Raw genomic sequence first — 19,093 nt, forward strand, 5'->3', positions numbered from 1 at the left:
AATGTATAGGAGGAGTGTTGCGTTCCTGCTTTAGTGCCCTGCTCAGGGAGACTTTCCCCGTTCCTGCACTCTCTCCCCTTGCCTGCCTGTTGCATCCTTAGTGTGTGTCTCCTGGTGTAATGAGTTTTATGTCTGTTAGCGTCTGTTTTTCTAGGAATGTCAGCCTGGGGAGATGGGTACAGATTACAGTGTTGAGTGTGAGGTAGGTCGGTACTAAGATGTTTGTAGGATGGGCTGCAGACCTGGTGTCTGCAGCTGGCGAGGCGGCTCAGTGAGTAAGGTGTTTGCCACTCGAGCCTGGGGACCTGGGTTTGATCCCTGAAGCCATGTACAGGCGGTGGACAAAACCGATTCCCCAGATTTGCCCTTTGACCTCCCGAATTTGTGCCACTACCCCTAGAGACTGTTAGTTTTAAAAACTAGAGAGCTAGTTTCCTCAGGCTTTTCAGATGGAAACCGAGCCTGAAAGGCAGAGCAGATCTGTGCCTCACAGCGTAGCTCATGCTTCCACTAGAGACAGAGCGAGCTGTGGCAGAAAATATTTCCTAGTAATCATTCGGAGGAAGGAGAAGGTAATGCAGCATGTTCACAGTGTGGGACCAGTGTAAAGTGATCAGGCACTTTGTGCCCCTCCCCCTCAGGTGGGATATGTGAGTCTGGTGTGTATCTCTGGTGTATGATACGTCTCCATTTAGAACAGTCAGGTTCCTCATGCTCACCAGACTGCTGGCTTCATTGGATAGCTGGAGTTAGTCTGACTTTTAATTCTCTTCTGTGTTCAAGCCATCTTCCCTTCCAGTTGGGGACGATAGTGAGCAGTGAGTAGCTGACCAGTTGCAGGGTGTTTGTAGCTTCTTTGAATTTTCCAGCAGTTGAGGGAGGTATTTTAGGCTCTGTTCAGATAGCTCGTGAATTTTCACAGATGTAGACATCAAGATCTAGAGACCTTGGATAAAGTGATAAATGTTCACAGTTTAATTGGCTGGGTGAGGAGTTGAATTCAGCTTGTACATGATGCATCTGTGCGCACACACTGAGAACTAGACGCAGGGTGCGTGTGTCCACATGTCTTCCATGGAGCTGTGTTTCTAGGGTCACATCTTTATACTGAATTCTCTCATCAGTTACTTCTCTGTTGCTGAGAGATCAACTTAAACAGGAAAGCCTCCTCTCCCCCAGCTCTTGGTTTTAGAGCAGTGGTTCTCAGCCTTCCTGGCGCTGAAGCCTTTAATACTCAATAATAAGCCTTTCATGTTGTGATGACCCCACCATGACAATGGTTTGTTCTACTTCATAGCTGTAATTTACCTATGCTTACAAATCTAATGCTCATATTTGTTTTCTGGTGGTCTTAGGTGACCCTGTGAAAGGGTGGTTGGGCTTCCAAAGGGTGGCGACCCACAGGTTGAGAACCACAGTTTTAGAGAGTTCTGTTCATGGCTGCTTGGGCAGACCATCATAGTGTACAGGAGCACGAGGGGCCAGGCCACTGCCTGTAACCACCCACCTCATGACTTACTCCAGCTAAGAATCACACCCTAAAGTTTCCAGGACCCCTGTACTACTAGCCAGCTCCCAGCACCTCACATACACTTAAGAGGAACACGCCATAATACCGTATCTCCCTCCCCCCATTTCTTTGAGACTGGGTCTTTCACAGAAACTCCAGGTTAGCTTGAATGCATTATCTCCCCTCCCACCTCCTGTGCTGGAATTATAGCTGCGTGTATCACCGTGCCTAGCAACAGCTCTTCTGAAGAAGTTATTTGCCTTGAAATTCCATCTCTTGTATAATAAGTGGTTTCTAAGAAGAGCTTTTGACTTGCGGATTTAATTTCCTGAGGAACAGTTAATTAGGAGTTAGCTGGTCTGTCAGATGAGGTGAACTGACTTTTCTCCTCTGGGGCTGACGTCCTTGGTCACCCCTGGGCCTGCTGTGGTATGTGCTGTGGGCAGTGCTTTTACCTCTGTGCAGCCGTGTGTTATTATGAAGTCTCTCTCCACTGAAAACCAGAGGAGATGCTGCTGGTACCATTTTCTGAGCGGGTGTTTTTGTAAGTCCACCTTGATGTCTTTACGATGCCTTGAAACTAAATGTATTTAACACAGGTGTCTTTGGACCTAACCGTGTTTAACATTATCTTTTTATTGCATAGTGAATTCTTGGCGTACTTTGTGTTTCTTTGCTGGTTTCTTCAGGGTGGGTGGGGCAGCAGTGTTCAGGCCAAACACAGAGCATCCAGAATTGTTTCAGTGGTCCTCTGGTTCCACACTTGGTACTGGATGTACTTCTCATGGGAGCATGAATAGATGGAGGCTTTTATTGCCGAGTTGGGAAATCTTTCATTTGAGTATGGGGTTGCCTTTCCCTCTGGACTACAGCTCTGGTCTTCAGATTTGCATTGGCTGGTGCTAAATTTAGAAGTGGTCTCTAGAAGGCTCCAGAAGGAGAGAGAAAGTAGGCCAGTTGAACCCTGTACTTGACACGGATGCAGAATGGTAGTGTGTTAGGGGATAGGACAAGGCCAATGGGAGTTAAGGAAGGTAAGATAGCAACAATGATGAATCCTTTCTGTTGTCTTTCTTGAGGCAGTGGACTAGGTAGGGGTATGACTAATCAAAGAACAGAGTCTTGTACTTGCTGGGAGTTAGGACAGGTTAGTGATTTTTACAGAATGAGACTTTGACAGGGCATAAACGAAGCAGTAAAATTAGAATGATTTGTTACACCTACATACACAACACAGAGGCCCTTGAAACAAGCGCAGCAGCTTTGTTTCTGGGTGGCCGGCACAGTGAGTTTTGAGTTAAATACCTGTAAACACAGATAAATAAGTATTGTACACAGGTCATCTTTTAGTAGTGGACATGCTGAGACACGGTTGTGACAGTAGCTCCCAAAATTGTTAGGATCATTTGAGAAACCTCACAGAAACTGACTCCTGAATTTACCCCTTGGCTTTAGGATGAGGGCAGGACTTGGCAGTTTTGAGGGCAGCCAGGCTGTGGAGTAAGTGCTGTAGGCTGTGAACCAACAGAACAGAGGTCTAGGTAGACAGTGACCTTGAAGTCTAGTGGTAGCCTAGGGTGTTCATGAACAACTTCCTATTGCTGTGGGCACTTGAGAAACAGTTTATGGTGGGGGAGGTGGTCCATTCTGGTTCACTGTTTTCTCTGTGGTTGGCTCAGTTGATTTTGGATCTGCGGTGAGGCAGAGAATCAGGGAAGGGGCGAGTGGCAAAGGAGCTGGTCAGTGTCCTCTAGGAGACAAAAGGAAAAGGGCCTGTGTCTTACTGTCCCCTTCAGGGCAGGGTCCCAGAGACTTAGCTTCCTTTTACTGGTCCCTGTGTTTCAAAGTTCCTGCTACCTTCGTGGAATGCCACAGACTGGAGAACAAACCTTTACTTAGCATATCAGCCTTAGGGGACATATACCCAAACTGTGGTACTTCTCCAGTTCTATGGGTCTGCTGTAGTATGTTGGACTATGTATGTGGGGACCAAAAGATTTTAAAAAATTCCATAGAATCTGGGACATGAGTGGGTTTCTTTTTCTTATCTTTTCTGCATTGAAGAATACTTTTAGTTTCTGACACAAGGTCTCAGTGTTACCCAGACTGCCTTGAATTCTTGAGCTCAAATGACATGATCTCCCTGTCTCAGTCTTCCTCTTGGAGGGGACTAAAGACACAAATTTCTTAATAGTGGCTTTTGAGCTATTTTTCTCTAAATTAGAATAAATTCATCAAACAGATATTATATGTTTTTTAATATGATTATATTGCCAAGGTTATTTTTTCACTTTTATGCTAGTCCATAGAGAATGTTTTAAAATAGATTTTGGGTCATGGAACCCTTTGTGTATCTAATAACTTCACAAGTACATATCATCTTTCTTTTAATCCAAGAACTTTGTGATCCGTGAAGCCATTTAACATTGCAGGACTGCAGAGAGGTCCTTGGGTAGACAGGCTGGGGTCTGTGATGCTGTATTGTCACATTTCAGTCAGTGGAGACATGTCGGTGTATGCTGTATTCCAACCTAAGGGCTTATTTTGGCTCACTGTTTGAGGGGACGCAGTCCCTCAGAGTGGCACTGCCATGTGCATGACAGGAGTGTGAGGTGGCTGGTCACGTGGTTTCCGCAGTCAGAAGCAGAGAGTTGAACAATGGTGTTCCTCTGGCTTTCTGGACTTTGGTCCTTTTGGTTTCTCAGCCTGTAGAGTGGTGCCACTCACGCCTCCTCCCTCAGTTACACTGCTCTAAATACATTCTCCTGGCCTGGGGTTTCCTAACCCCAGACCCAGCCATCATAATGAGCCTGCTGCTTTTTAAACATCACCTTAAGTGTTCCAAGTTATAGTTGGGGTATATGTAGGTATATCAGTGGGCTACATCCATTTCCAGCCCTCACAGAATCCAGTGTGATGTATGTGTTGCACTAAGCTTTTTGAAGTAAAATATACTACATTACATGGCGTGGTGGTCCTCAGTGTCTCCTGCGGAAGGCTGCTGTTTGTAGGAGGAAGTTGCATGCAAATAGTATTTGGAGTCAGGTGCAATTCAAGGCATGTTCTGTGCTTTTTTTGGACACATACCATGCAATGATTATATTAAATCAAGCCCAACAATAAATCTGTTCAGCTCTGTTTAAATCCACCAGTTTCTAAAGTTTATTTAACTAGGCCTTCTCTTCTCAAAACATTCTTTTACTTCCCAAAGGACAAAGATGGGTAAACATTGGTGTCAGTTCTGGCTGATGAGCTGGAAGTGAATCTGTGGCTGCGGAGACTGGAGAGTTGGCCCATCAGTTAAGTGCACTGGCTGCCTTTGCAGAGGACCCGTGCTCAGTCCTCAGTACCCACATGGCAGTTCACACTCTGATTCCTGGGTTCTCCATGGGCAGCAGGCACGTATATGGTGCACATGCATACACTCCGGCAAAACACACACACACACACACACACACACACACACACACACTAATTAAATGAAAAACAAGCACACAGCCGGGTGGTAGTGGCACAGGCTTTTAATCCCAATACTTGGGAGGCAGAAGCAGGTGGATCTTTGTGAGTTTGAAACCAGTCTAGCCTAAAGAGCTAGTTCTAGGGCAGCCAGGGTTACACAGAGAAACCCTGTCTCAAAACAAACACACATATGAAAAAATTCTGTAGTCCTTCTGTGTCAGAATTTAGTACAACTGGGTGTGGTGGCGTATATCATTAACCCCAGCACTCAGGATGCAGAGGCAGGAGAATCTCTGATTTTGAGACCCATCTGGTCTACAGAGCAAGTTCAAGGACAGCTAGGGTAATATAAAATAGAGACCCTGTCTCAATCAATGAACAAACAATAAAACCAAAGCAACAACAACAACAACAACAAACAAGAACAAAACCCCCAAAACCTTTAGTCCCCTTGTGAACTTAATGTCATGTTTTAAAAGGACTGCAGAAGAGCTGACCTCCGCCTGTGAGTCTGTCTAAGAGAGTAGGTAGCCATTGAGGACAGCAAGATGGGACCAGGAACTTGAAAGCAGAAATATATCTTTTTAAAAAACTTGTCTGTGGGACAATGAGGGCTGCTGAGAAGCCAAGGACAATGGCACTGGGTTTTGATCCTACTACATGTTTTGGCTTTGTGGGAGCCTAGCCAGTTTGGATGTTCACCTTCCTAGACCAGGACGGAGCGGGGAGGACTTTGGACTTTCCACAGGGCAGGGAACCCTGACTGTTCTTCAGACTTGAGAGGGAGAGGGAGAGGAGTGGGGGGAGGGGGAGAGGAATGGGGGGAGGGGGGAGGAGTGGGAGGCTGGGAGGAGGCGGAAATTTTTTAAAACAAAACAAAAAAACTTGTCTGTGGTGTTTGTTCAACTGGAGTCTTTTCCAGGAAATAGGCACATTTGAAAACAAAACAGCATGGAGAAGGAGGACCAGAGAGACAAGAAAGGACGGGTGAGTTAGATCCTGAGCAGCATGTGTAGGTTTGTCCCCACAGTTCGTGTTAGAGGTTCCTACTATGTGGACTATGTGGTGCCTAGTCGGAGGCTTTAGTCATTGGGGTATCGCCTGGCCAGGGGCTGGGGGTGACACCCAGGCTTTCTGGCTCCTTTGCAGTGGTCCCGTGTCCCCTTTTGCACCCACTTAGACTGCCCACCCTAGACTTTGAGTCTTCAAAAGCACGAGCTGTATAAACCTTGGTAAGGTAACATGCTGTGGGTATTTCATTCTGGTCCTGAAAAGGACTAATGTAAACATTGGAGGAAGGGTACAGAGACAGTCACCGGAGTGGAGGGTGTGAATGTACTAGGGAGTGCCCCTTCCCTCGCACTGCTGGCCTGAGAAACTGGCTGTTTCAGAATGACTTTCAGACATTTCATTGATTCTGGTCATACATCAAATCTTGAATAAACAGTTGTGTTTGGCTGGCCTGTGTCCTGACTCTGGAATGTTCAGAAGACGCAGTTAAGATTTCTGAGGCTGCTTTCCTAGAGCAGCTGTGTAGGGGTCTCCTCTGCAAACCCTCCCTGCCCTTTCCCACCTTCTCTTCTTCCTCATTTCAAGATGTGGGGATCATGAAGCCAAGCCCGGCAACCCTTAGGTTGCTTTCTTATAACACATATTCTGATGAAGAACATGTGTCCTGTTGAGCAGAAAGCCGGTCAGCTTACTGTCTAAAAATCCTGAAGACCGCCATTAACTCCAGCTTGGTTCGCTGCCCGCTGCCGGATTGATGTTGCCCTTCCTTCCCAGAGCAGTTCCCTTAAGAGCTCTATCTAGTGAGCTTGACTTCCTGACTCTTTTCAGAATTGAGGCTTCAGCATCTTCACCCCTACCCCTCATCCTGAAACCTCTTCAGCCAAGTTGTCTGTTTTTTCAGAGAATGTTGACAGCGTTGGGGATTTAGCTCAGTGGTAGAGAGCAAAAGTCCCTCTTTGAGTCCACAGCTCGGGGTGGGATTGTGGATCAGGGGTGGGGCTGGACAAGACAAAATGATTGAAAACAAACAAACAAACAACCCAACGTAAACAAGCAGGACACCCAGAAGGCAACCAAAGAATATGGTTGCTGTTTTAGAATAGAAATGGGTTATAGAAACTTTAGTCACCGAATGGATTTGGTGACAGCGTTCAGGGTTTTGAGGGTGTTGTATGCATGCACATGAAGCCAGAGCAGGACACTGCATGTCTTAGGGCTCCGCCTTACTGTCTTAGATGGGGGTCTTTCACTGCACTGGTGAGCTCTTGGGATAGGCCTGCTCTACTCCTGTGACGTGAATGCTGGGGTCTTGAACTCAAGTCCTCATGTTTGTAGAGCAGGTGCTCTTACACAGAGCCATTTCCTCGGGCCTGTGGTTTTTATTTTTTAATTTTTAAAGTCAGGGTCTTACTTGGTTACCCTGGCTGGTCTAGAACTCACTGTGTAGACCAGTGTGGTCTCTAACACAACTCAGATGGGTCTGCCTTTGCCTCAGGTGCTGGGACCCGAGGCGTCCACTGCCATAGCAGGACCCAGTGCTGAGCCTTTGCTCCACTGTTTGCATCCTAACTGTTGTGTCCTTACTGCTCTTAGAATGGGGTGATATTTGAAGGAAGCCCTGATCTGTTTCACTGGGAGACAGTTGCTCAGCATACACAGTTCTGATCTGTAGGCACATACTGAGGAAGCAAGAGAAGGAAGTGTCTATTATCATTCATCATTGCGAATTTAAGGTTCTATATTTCTCTGTTGTTAATGAACATATGCCAAATTTACAAATGAATGGCACACCCGGGATTCCATTTCCAATCCATGCCCCAGTACTGTCTACATTCATTTGGTGAAGTCCAGTTTGCTGCCACAGTCTCCCTTCAGTTGGAAGACTGACATGTCCTTTCCACCATGTGATTGACATTTAAAGTGATTGCCCTGGGGACACACAAGTCCTTGTGGGCCATCAATAGTGATGATCTATTAGCCAGCTTTCCTGCTACATAGTTAATACCTTTTAATTGATTGGAAATTGGGTATCAGTTTGGGATCATGTTTTTGTTAGTTTGCTAAAATGCTCCTCCCCACCATCATTTCAGTTAGGAAGCTGTAGGAAGTCACCAAGGGACCTGTCTCATCTGTTGGCAGGCTGAGAGACCATGGCTGGAACCAAGGACGTGCTGGGAGTGCCTTAGGTGACTGCCAGCTTTTTCTAACATGGACTCAAGCAGGGCATTTTTGGGTGATGAATATTAAAATGTGTACTGAGAAATGATTCTTTTATGCACATGTTTCACATTGCATAATCGGTCCTGGCTTAAGCAAAGCAGAAGAAAAATGGGTTCTGACCCTCATCTCACTAGCTGTGTGCATATTTTCAGGCAGGCTCTGCTGTGTTGCTCAGACTGCTCTCAAACTCTGGGTTCAAGTCCAGCATCTCATACAGCGGGAACCATAGGCATGTACCACGGCACCGGCTTTAGAGCTTGCTTCTCTAAGAATTTGGAGAGATAGCATGCTCACATACTCGCCAGCCCTCTGCGTTCTTGCTGTCACTGCCTCGGCTGCACGTCATTTGGGTTACAGCATGAATGGTCCGTCATGGACCCCCATGTCTTGCTCTGAGCTTATTTCCAGTTTATCACATTGCCAATACAGTAGTATTTGTTTATCACAGCACATAGGCGGTCTAGCCTCTATCACAGTGATCTTAACAGCACTAGTTTTGACTGTGTCCTGCGATTAACCTCTGTCACATGGCATAATTAAACAATATAGCCAGTATTCACTGAGCACTTAATTTATGCCAGGCAGAGTACTTAAATTGGCTCCAGTCATTCATATTTTGGCCTGGATTCAATTCCAGTCGCCATTGCCAGCTCTGTTACTTTGCTCAGATTACTGTCTCTGAGCTGTGGCATGGAGCGCTTGTATTAGTCAAAGCAAAGCACCCTCGCCAGATTGGCTTGGCAGAACTTCATCGCCTCACCCTTCAGCTCCAGGAATCTGAGGTCCAATTGCTGGCAGAGCCCCTCCTCTTCTGCAGGTGCAGATCTATAGAATCTCTGTGCTAGTTTTCTGTTGCTGTAACAAGTGCCTGCGCTATCAACTTATGAAGTGAAAAGATACATTTGGCTCAGAGGTTTGAAGACTTTAATCCATTACCAGTTGGTTTCATTGCTTTGGACTTGTGGTAGCACAGTGTGTCATGGTAGGGGGTAGCAGAATAAACTGTCCCATGTCTCGGATGGAAACAGAGGCCAAGGCCATGATCCCAGAGTCATCGTGGAGGACATAGACTAAATGATCCAAAGATCCCAATAGGCCCCACTAGAGTTAACAACTCCCAACAGCCTGGCTGGTCTTTTACTCACAAGAGCCTTTGGGTAATATTTTAGATGTGCTCCCCAAGGTCAGTGTATTTGAAGTGACCTCAGTGTGGCATTGTTGAGAAGGGGACCTCTAAGTAGGATGGAGTATAGGGGGTAGCAGTGGCTCCTGGTGAAGGAGTGAACTCTGTTGGTTGGCTCCACCCTTTTGTAGCTCTGTTGGTTTGCTCCATCCCCTTTCCTGCTCTTTGACCATGGGCTTCCAAGCCTCCTGAGCTGTGAACACAAATATTTGTTTGTTACCCAGAGTTGGGAAATCTATGAGAGCAGTGCAAGACGACCCACGTCTGGACCTGCTTTTATCATATCTGGGACACCTTGGTGGATTAGCATCCCCTCTAAAGAACACATTTTCACTTTTTCTCTTTAAAGTCTTGTGTCCAAATATGGCCACATTGAAGGGGGAGGGGATTGGGAATTCAACATGAGATTTTTTCCTCCCTCCCTCCCTCCCTCCCTCCCTCCCTCTCTCCTTCCTTCCTTCTCCTCTCTTTTTTTTTTTTTGAGTCAGGGTCTCATGTAGCCCACTAGTTCTCTGTCCTCCACCTAAGTACCCGGGTTTTGGCCTGTAACACCAATTTATGTGCTGCTGGAACTTGAGCCCAGGGTTCATATCTGCTCAAGTACTCTCCCCACTGAGCTGTGTCCTCTGCGTCTAATTGAGCCTGCCGTCATTGCATGCATTGAGGCACATGACTGAACAGTGAAAACTGACACATGCTCAGACATTATGCTGCTGTGATGGTTAAAGGCCTGGCGTGTGAACTCAGTGCATGCTTAGTGCAAGCCAGTTCCTTGCTGGAGGTCAGGAGACACTGCTCTTCATTCTCCATCATGTATGTCGTCATGTATGTACAGTAGGTGTTGGTGGACTTGTACACGCCTCTCTACAACTTCCCTTGACTCCATCAATGCCACTAATAAGTAGTTTCAGGCTACGTCAAGGGTCTTTTCTGGGAAGTTTTTATGCTTCTGCTCCCTTCCCTTCTCCCTTTGAAAATAGGTCAGGTTTCTTCTTTAGCCTACGGGAATGCCGGAGCCCTCCCCAGGTATAGCAGTGACCTTCAGCTTCCTTCAACTTCCTTTGTCTTTCATTTTTCTGGTGTGGGATGTATCTGCCAAAGGACACTTCAGATTTTATGGTTTAAATCAGTCAGTCAACCTGTCTGTCATTCTATCTATCTATCTATCTATCTATCTATCTATCTATCTATCCATCCATCCATCCACCCAATCATCCACCCATCCACCCACCCATTCACCCACCCATCCACCCACCTATCTGGTTTTCTTTTCTTTTGATGTGCTGCTGTGGCTAGAACCCAGGACCTTGATGGTGAGAGGCAGACATTCCAGCACTGAGCTGTGCTTACAGCACTTTTGTATAGTTTGTGTGGCTTAGGTCTGCTCTGCATTTCTCCCCTCCTTCACTAAGTTTTGTTTTTGGTAGCACTGAACTCAGATCTTTGAACATGCTGAACTTTTTTAACCACTGAGTTATACTATATGCTATTTATCCCGTTTGTTTTCTTTTGGTGTGTGTTGTACTGTTAGTATGGGTCTGTGCAGGTGCACAGAGGCCTGAACTTGACATCAGATGTCCTTTGTAGCTTGCTCTCCACCCTTCCTTTGGGGGAAAAACATCCCCCTTAAAAATCACATTTATTGCCAGGCGGTGGTGGCGCACGCCTTTAATCCCAGCACTCGGGAGGCAGAGGCAGGCAGATCTCTGTGAGTTTGAGGCCAGCCTGGTCTACAAGAGCTAGCTCCAGGATAGGCTCCAAAGCTACAGAAAAACCCTGTCTCGAAAAACAAAACAAAAAAAAAATCACATTTATTTATTTATTAGCCTCACCTTTATTATTTTGAGATAAGGATTACCACTTCAGCCAGGCTGGTTGTGATGGGGTTATAGGATTTGCTGCCATCCCTGGGTTCTCCATGGGCTCTGGGGATCCGAACTGTGGCCCTTCTGCTTGTTCAGAGGTCAGTTTAATTATTGAGCCATCTCTCTAGCTCTGCCTTTATTATGACTGGTTTTTTTAAACCATAGTTGTACGCATAGATTAGAAGTTGGGGGCACGGTAGAAGCAGCCAGAAAAGAAAAAAATGGGGACAGGCTTATGGACTTCCTGTCTGAGAGCAGGCAGGTACTACAGGGTGAGTGACTGATGCTAATCCCTCCAAGAATGCTCTTCTCAGTTGGTAACAAAGCTTTAGGGACCCTTCTTCACTCTGAGAACTCCAAGTAGAAATCAGCATGAATGCCTAGGGTGTAAATGGTCACAGCATGGTTTGACTTTTTACTTCTAGGAGAGGATGTGTGTTCTGTGCAGGCCTTTTCTTTATTAACTAGGAGAACTTTCCCAGTGCTCTCTGCAGTTGAGCAGGGTTACTAAATGCAGTTTTTCAAAGGGAGCTTGGTTTCCTGAGAGCTATTTTGGTGTGGTGGATAAATGCAGCTGTTCATATCTCTTAATATTTTACTCTGAGTCATTGGGTGGGCGGAGCTGATTAGTAATCCCAAAGCAACGTGGAAGCAGTTAGGTGCGACTCTTGTATAATTGACTAGGAAAGGCCGAGACCGACCTACCTTGTAATTGTGTGGTTAAAAAAAGAGAATGCATCACGTGCAAGATCTGGGCAAGTGTCTTTGCCTTTGATTTCCCTCTGTTTGTTAGTGGAAGTGGTATGTTTTTCAGCATGAGATATGTATGCAGGTTAGTTGGTAAGGGACGTGGTTAGCATGCAGGAAGCCCTGGTTTCAGCCCCCAGTACCACAAAAACCAGATGTGATGGCTCTTGCCTATAATCCTAACACCCAGGAGGTAGAGGCAGGAGGGTCAGGAGTTCAAGGTCATCCTCAAGCTATTTAATGAGATCAGTCTGGCTATATGGGACCGCATCATTAAATAGGAAGATAGGGTTCATTGAAATTGTTTAGGATAATGAGTCTGGGGACCACACAGACTAGTATGTGCTTTGTGGATGTTGAGGCCATAGCTTGATTTCTAGCACCAGACACACAAAGGCTGAAAGTATCCATGCTGATTGTGGACCGGGAATTATAGATTTGCAAAAGCCCCCTTCCCCCAACTTCATAGAGTTTCACAATGATTCCGCCTAGTTCACTGCAAGTTTGAATTTTGCTCTGTCCTCTATGTTCATGACTTGGGAAGAAAGAGATTTTTTTTTTTTTTTTTTTTTTTTTTAAACGAAACAGCTTTTGGCCAGGCTTGATCTGTTCCCCTGCATAGTAGAGTGGCCAGTGACAGGCTTCCTGTTGTAAGATCCCAGCAGCCCAGGGCTGGCATGGGAAGCAGTGTTAAGTTGTCCCGCTGTTCAGGTCCCTGTGTGGGCTGAAATGTTGTATTGTGAGTTCTGATGGAGCAAACTGACATGGCAGTAATTTTCTGGTATGTGGTTTCCAGGGTTACTGTGATCTTCCAAATAAGGATTTAAAAACAGTCATGTTTTCCTGGGTGAAGCTGAAAACAGTCTATTAAAAAGTATGTGCTGATGGAGGAGGCAGAGGCCGCGGCGCATGGGGCCAAGCTGTGCAGGCCCGAGTGGGGCCCAGGGCCTCTGAGCCATTCCTGTAGTTATGGGCTGACTGGGACGAGGTGACTCCCTAATCCAGTGTGGATGACTGGAAGCCTAGTCCCCTCATGAACTCCTTTGAGGCTAGGAAGAAACCGAGCTGGTATCTTACCTGGAAATACAAACTGACAAACCAGCCTGCCCTGCAGAGATTTCTGTCAGACAGGGGCTGTGCTTTTTCTGCTGGTGACTGTCATTGTCAACATCAAGTTGATCCTAGACACTCGGGGAGAGTGATCAGTAAAGCCAATGAAGACCCGGAACCAGAGCAAGACTATGATGAGGTCCTAGGACACTTGGAATGCCCTCGGCGCAGAGACTGCAGTCTCCGATGTGTCCTGGACAGTACCGTGGTGCTAGAGGGTGAGGCCTGAGAGCAGGGCCCAGGCATCCATGTCACTGTCCTCAGCCATGCCACGGGTCATGTGATTGCAAAGTGTGTATTTGACACATACTCTCCTCATGAGGATGAGGCCACGGTGCTGTTCTTCAACATGCGGCACCTGGCTGTGTGTTGATCTGCACCTTTAAGCACGAGGCTCCTTCTACCTCACAGATACAGCGATGGCTCCACTGTGGAGCCTGAGAAGCCAGGCAGGCTCTGCCCTTGGCTGGAGGGATACTTGGGCCTTCCATGGGACGAAAAGGAGGTCCTGTACTTGGCGAGAAACATCCTGAGTCTCCTGTCCCCTCCTCTTGGGGTGACCCGGTCCTGCCAAAGTCCAATGTGCCCCTGAGCTTGGCTGAAGAAGCTGAGTGTCACTGGTCGGCACAGAACTGAACCGCCCCCGCAGGTGCTTCAGCAGCAAAGTTGAGGGCTATGGGAGTGTGTGCAGCTGCAAGGACCCAACACCTACTGAGTTCAGCCCTGACCACTTCCAGACTTATGGTCCTCAGTGTGCCTGTGGCTGTCATCGCAGGGAACCGGCCCAATTACCCATACAGAATGCTCTCAGCCCTAGGGGTGTCTCCGCAGATGACAGCGGTTTTTATTGATGGCTACTGTGAGGAGCCCGTGGATGTGGTGGCGCTGTTCGGTCTGAGGGCAGCCAGCACACTCCTGTTAGCATCAGGAACTCCCGTGTGTCTCAGTGCTACAAGACCAGCCGCACTACCACTTCCAGCCTGTTTCCGGAGGCTAAGTTTGCCTTGCTTCTGAAAGAGGACGTGGACATTGCTGTGGGTTTCTTCAGTTTCCGGAGCCAATCCATCCACCTGCTAGAGGAAGATGACAGCCTGTACTGCATCTCTGCTTGGAATGACCAGGGGTGTGAACACACGGCTGAGGAGCCAGCACTACTGTGCCTGGGTTGGGATGGGTGCTTCGGAAATCTTTATCCAAGGAGGAGCTTGAGCCTAAGTGGCCCACACCAGAAAAGCTATGGGCCTGGGACATGTAGATGCGGATGCCAGAACAGTGCCGGGGCCAAGAGCGCATCATCCTAGATCATCCCAGTTCCATCACTTTGGCATCGAGGACTTCAACATGAACGGCTACTTCCACGAGGCCTACTTCAAGAAGCACAAGGTCAACCCGGTTCCAGGTGTCCAGCTCAGGAGTGTAGACAGTCTGAAGGAAGCTTCTGCAGTGGAAATTCACAGGCTGCTCAGTGAAGCCGAGGTTTTGGACCACAGCAAGGACCCTTGTGTTGTGTTAGGAGCGGCATGCTGCTTCCCACCACCCTGGCTCACGGGCGCCTGGCTAGCTTATGCCCCGAAATAATTACACGGAAACTGTATTTTTTTTTTAAAATATTTATTTATACAATATTTTGTCTGTGTGTATGCCTGAAGGCCAGAAGAGGGTGCCAGATCTCATTACAGATGGTTGTGAGCCACCATGTGGTTACTGGGAATTGAACTCAGGACCTTTGGAAGAGCAGGCAGTGCTCCTAACCACTGAGCCATCTCTCCAGCCCCGGAAACTGTATTTTTTTAAACATTGCCTGGCCCATTAGTTCTAGCCTCTTATTGGCTAGCTCTTACATATTGAGCTAACCCATTTCTAATAATCTGTGTAGCCCACGAGGTGGCTTACCAGGAAAGATCTTAACCTGCGTCTGTCTGGAGTGGGAGAATCATGGCAACCGTCTGATTCAGCTTCTTTCTCCCAGTATTCTGTTCTGTTTACTCTGCCTACCTAATTTTATGTCCTATTAAAGGACCAAGGCAGTTTCTTTATTTAACCAATGAAACAACAGATAGAAAGATGACCTCCTCCATCACCCTTGTAAAGACTCTTTCCTGCCAGACACAGAGGGCCGTACCTGTGTGGCCTTCAGAATGGAGAAAGATGAAGACTTCACCACCTGGACTCAGCTTGCCAAGTGCCTCCATATTTGGGACCTGGATTTTTGTGGCAACCATCAGGACCTGTGGAGATTATTTCAGAAGAAGAACCACTTTTGGTGGTGGGGGTCTTAGTCTCTCCCCTTACTCAGTGAAGAAGCCACCATCAGTCACCCCTAAGGAAGAAGGAGCCCCAGAGGCTCCAGGACCCTGCAGGGCTGGGTACTGTGTACCCCCAGGCAGGCTAGTCCCTTGCCCTCTCCTGTGTAGAATTTTGTAGATGCTGGTAGGGGTTAGGGCTAGTTTGTTTTTAACATGAGATTTAATTACTAACTCTGAGGGGGAAGGATCCCCTGTTCCAACACCCGTTCCTGAGGTTAAGGTCTATTTATTACTTCCTTGCTGGAGAAGGGCAGGTCTCAGGACCTCTTTGGGATCCTTGGGCCCTTTTTCACCCCATCCTCCCAGGCCTGGCTCAGAATTTAACTTATTTATTGACCGTCCTGAAGGATTTGGGAATAGGCCCAACCTGGGGCCTTTATTCTTCTCTGGACCAGGACACTGCCCTGAGGGTGGGACTGGCTCATAGTGAGGAAAGAGATGTGCCCAACTGATGACAGGCCCAGTTGGGACCATGTGCTGACAGACTCACTCAGAGACCCTTAGACACTGGACCACGCCTCCTCTCAGCCTTCTCTTTGTCCAGATTTCCAAGGCTGGATAAAGGTGGTCATTGACTAAAAAAGGAGAAAACTTAAAAAAAAAAAAAGCATTTTCCGTGAACAATGAAAGCCTGGAGTTCAACTGGAATGATGGGCTATCCTCCTGCATGAAGAAGAGAGGGCACGGTGTCTGTCCTAGGGGAAGGACCTCTGACCTGAGCTATGAGTGAGCCCGCTGGTCTTCTCTGAGAAGCGGATGCGGCGTGGGGCTGGTGAAGCCCTTGCTAGAATGGCTTTCTTTTTTCCATTGATTGGTTCTTGGTCAGCTCTAGAGCACAGCCTGGAACGTGGTTTGCAGTTGCTTGGGTAGTTTGTATCAGCTGAGAGTGTGGGCCTGAGAACCCCACTGTCTTGGTGACTCTCAGCTGGCTGTCTGCAGTGTGAGCTTGGGCAAGATCCTGGCCTGTCTGGGCCCCAGTTGCCTTAGCTGCCAGATGGAGGGAATAAGCATTCAGAGGTAACCACCTTTGGCTAGGAGATGAGTTACTGTCTCTAAGGCAGATGACGGAACTGACAGGAACGTAGTCCTGCATTGGTATAGACTGTTCTCATAATCCTGGTGTAAATTCTTCGGTCCGACTGAGTTGATATTCCATTCCTGGTCACCATAGCTGATCTAATTTGTCCTGGGTTCTCTAGAGCAGATCTTAAGTTCACCAGGCTAGGTAAGCAAGGGCTCTCAGTGGAGTCTGCATGGCAAAGTTCCTTGCTTTAGAAAGCCCGGGACTTTGATGGCTGTGGCTTGCTTGTAAAAGTGTGTGGGAGGAGGACATGGCCTGGGGTTGTGCCTGCTTTGGGATGAGGGTCATTTGAGTGATTTTGAGATCACAGCTCTACTTACTTTTTCCTAGTTGTCTCTATTCTGTTGCTTTCACATTACTTATTCTCAAACTTTTTTTTTTTTTGTGTGTGTTGTACCATGAGAGGCTGCCTAGGAGATAGAACTTGTTTGGGAAGATTGTATAAACTCGCATGATGCTGTGTGTGTGTGTGTGTGTGTGTGTGTGTGTGGTGTGTGCGCGCGCGTGCACGTGTGTATTCTTTCTCCTCAGCTTACATGGAGCAGAGACGATAAACACATTGTCATTACAGAGCACCTCAACAGCATGTACTTGGTTACATGCCCCTTACTTACCTATATGCCCCTTAATGAGTGGCCACAGCCGTTTCCTCCTTGATTGTGTATGTGGCGGGCACACAGAGGGTGGGGAGAGGAGAGTGTGTGTGTGTGTGTGTGTGTGTGTGTGTATTTGTAGAGCTAGAGGTTGATGGCTCTCCACCTTAGATTTTGAGGCAGGATCTCTTACTGAACCTGGAGCTCCTGATTGGGCTAGATTGGATGACTGTAGTTCCAGGTCTCTGCCTGCACTGAAATCCTGGCTTTGTGGCTACAAATCAGCCAAGCAGTGAGCCTTAGTCTCCTTGTGGGACACGGGTGTCTGCTCTCTGCATACAGGGAAAGGCTGTAAAACACCATGTCAAATGCAGCACCTCCAGTCTCGAAGCTGTGGCATTGTTGACCCTAATAGAATGTTTACTGTGTGTTGTGTATTGCTGTGTAATACGATCGTTAGGTCTATACTACTGCTACAATACCCTTCTTACTTATTAGGGAACCAATGTATGGAAAAGTTAATTGAACACAGAAGCATTGGACACAAGCCTCAGACTGGAATCTAGGCCCTGAATGTCAGTTTCTACAGTTTCCCCGATGGAGAACTTTTTGGCCATTTCTCATACTTTTGATCATGGAGAGCTACCTTTTCCTGACCTTTTAGGTCTCTGCAAAGCACTTTACATGCTGTGGGTGCATTGCCGTCTGTAGGCATGCCCCAGCCAGATGCAAACTGCACAGAGAAAGCTGAATGTGCAGATGTCATTGGTGGAATGCTTACAGCTGTTCTGTTCCATCACGAGGCCTGTTTCTCCTCTCAGGAATGCCTTTGATGTTCCCAGACAGCCTGCAGCCTGGGAAGCCATGTTGTGGAGTCTTTGATAAATGGAGGAAGGGAGACTTTCCAGACCCTTTCCTCCCTTGCTTGTGCTTGTTTAAGCTAACTTGGAGCCACACTGCAGCTGCTAGTTTGGTAGGAAGCAGGAGCCCCACATTGGGGAGTTCAGGGGTATAGACTCTATCGAAAGAAACACCCACTCTTGCTGTTGTGGTGCTGAAAGCATACGTTGGGGTTGTTTTGATCCCCAAAGGCAGTGATACCAGACTGAACATTTGGTGTGTGTTCTGTATGGTCAGGGGCTTGTCTTCATTCCTATGGACTACAGTCTCATTGAGATCTGAGTCTCTGTGTTAGGCTGTATCCATCACTGACCCGACCAGGGCTTGACGTGACCCAGAGTGTACGTGATACACTTAGAGTTGTCATGATCGGCCACCTTCTGAGTGTAAGTGCACAGTCCTGATGTCACACTGCTGACCATGGATGTGCCAGACTTGTTTTGGTTATGTATTCATGTCTCCTTAATATTAGGAAATTGGGTCTCTTGCTTTGCCAGTTGAACTAAGAACTGTGTGACTGGATGGCATGTATTTCAAACTTGTCCTTAGGTTGACCCAAAGGCTTGGAGATATAGCCTCTATCAGGCAGATGCCTGCCTGCCAATCACACTGGGCAGGGCTGTCCTGGCTACTCCTTCACACACTAACCACCTGTTTCTCTCACTAGCAGGATGACTTGTGATGTGTCAGGGCAGTGTTCTCTGCCCTGAATTCCTTACAGTAGTGTATGGCCTTATTTGCCTTGGCTCTTATGGTCATTTGTGTTTTTAGCAAACCTGCTTTCTGAGGAAAGGCTTGTTTCCTCTATGCTAGGAAGAGTCTTGAGAAGCTGAAATCTTGAAACTTGAAAAGGAATTTGGGGACTGGTAAGACCCTCAGCAGTGAAGAAGGCCTGGAGTTCCTCCAGAGACCCAAGAGGAGCAAAATGACCTGAAATATGTGGACTTGTGTCCTTTGGGCCTGGCATAGGCATTTATGAAAATTGCATTTTCAGTTGTTTTGGTGAGATAGTGTGGGTGTGAATAGTTGCCCCAGAGAGTCTTGCCTCTAGAGCTTGCTTCCGGGCAGGGTGTTCAGAGTGTTGGGTCATTACCCCAATCCATGGACT

General features: G+C 47.3%; 1 protein-coding gene and 1 pseudogene across 1 annotated transcript in view; both read left to right on the forward strand.

Annotated features, from left to right (window-relative positions):
* Arhgap10 (Rho GTPase activating protein 10) overlaps positions 1–19,093 on the forward strand; it is a 259,737-nt gene that overhangs the window by 21,566 nt on the left and 219,078 nt on the right. The window lies entirely within an intron of this gene.
* Positions 12,760–15,986, forward strand: LOC121455596 (annotated as a pseudogene).

This window comes from Microtus oregoni, unplaced genomic scaffold, assembly GCF_018167655.1.
Source record: "Microtus oregoni isolate MIOR12 unplaced genomic scaffold, Mior012 000014F_ref0000157, whole genome shotgun sequence".
In the NCBI taxonomy this organism is placed as follows: Eukaryota; Metazoa; Chordata; class Mammalia; order Rodentia; family Cricetidae; genus Microtus; species Microtus oregoni.